At 25.5% G+C, this 1404-nt stretch overlaps 1 protein-coding gene across 1 annotated transcript in view; it reads right to left on the bottom strand.

The window, feature by feature from the left end:
- LOC108686962 (limbic system-associated membrane protein-like) overlaps positions 1–176 on the bottom strand; it is a 73140-nt gene extending 72964 nt beyond the window's left edge. The window contains exon 1 of the mRNA XM_018192495.1: positions 144–176. The gene's annotated coding sequence lies outside the window, so the exon portion shown is untranslated. The remainder of the gene's footprint in view (positions 1–143) is intronic.
- Between the last annotated feature and the right edge of the window lie 1228 nt (positions 177–1404).

Genomic DNA, 1404 nt, shown 5'->3' with positions numbered 1-1404 from the left:
CCAAAATTTGTTCTTATGATTTTATAAAACTAGTTGAAGATATATTGATATTAAAACGAATTTCCAAATATATAATAAAATAAAAATAATATAAAATATAAAATAAAAATGCAAAATGTAAAATAAAAAATAATGTGACTCACAGATATGATGCGCAGCAGCAGAGTTGTAATTGCATTGTAACTTTGTCGGTCTGTAACATACAAATATAAAATTCAAATTTTAACAATGTTCAAAGAAATAAATACAGAAATAAATATCTCAAAAAATAATTATATTATTATGTATATTGCATGTTGAATTCTTATAAATGGATATTTAGCAATTACATAATTATGAAGTAAATATTTAAAAACAATGTTTAAATATATTGTTACAAAATAAGCACACATATTGTATTTATTGGATTTAATTTGTCTAAAAATTGATTTTTAACAAGATAATTAACAAGATAATTTCTAAAAAAATTTAATTGTTATAAAATTAATATTTAAATAATTTATAATTTACAAGTGTGCGTGTGGACTTAATGGCTAACGCTATAATATTTGGCGCGAAACCTTACTCATTTTATTCCAGATTTAAGAATTTTTCATTTAAGAGAATAAAATATTCTTCTTTCAATAATAAATATAATTGTCTTTATATCAATTTCGTTTTATAATAGATTGCAGAGTATAAGTATATTTAGTATCGGACTCGAAAATCTTTCCTATGTATACAGTAAAATTGGTATACATTGGCAATAGAACATGGTGAGAGAAATCACTATGATCTGAACTCTGGAACAGTCTTTAGATAAATTATCTAAATAATCGAGATGTTATGAATAATAGTAATAAACAATAATAAGAATAATAGTAATAAATAAATAACAAATATTATATACTTCTTACAAGAAATTCCTTCGTCATCGTCTCCCAAACTTTTTCTTCTTTCAGGTTTTTTCTCCGCTGCTTTCAGCCGCTACTCACGTAATACTCACGAAAATAGGGTTAATTACATCCGCACATTAATCAGCAATATACGACGATCACGTACTTTATAATATTATGCATAATATTCTTGACGTAATATATTCTTAATCGTACACGACATACACCTTATCATTTTTCGACACGAAAAAAACATTTACATTCATTAAGACACAAAACTTTTGCGACTATATATTTACACTTTAAATTTAAACACGTTACGAAATCGTATCGTATGAACATCACATTATATTAGTGCTTTCTAACAAGAAACGATGGTCTAGTTTCCATTGAAACATTAATTCACACTTAATGTAGCGTAGAATCAAATTTAAGTCAATGAAAATGCGTTTGATTGTGCTCATTTCACTCCCGCTTCGATCTACAAGGTCACCAATGGAAATCGCATTGTATTAGTATTTCTATTGGA

Source organism: Atta colombica, unplaced genomic scaffold (assembly GCF_001594045.1).
Source record: "Atta colombica isolate Treedump-2 unplaced genomic scaffold, Acol1.0 scaffold198, whole genome shotgun sequence".
NCBI lineage: Eukaryota > Metazoa > Arthropoda > Insecta > Hymenoptera > Formicidae > Atta > Atta colombica.
This window is presented reverse-complemented; position numbering and strand designations above follow the sequence as displayed.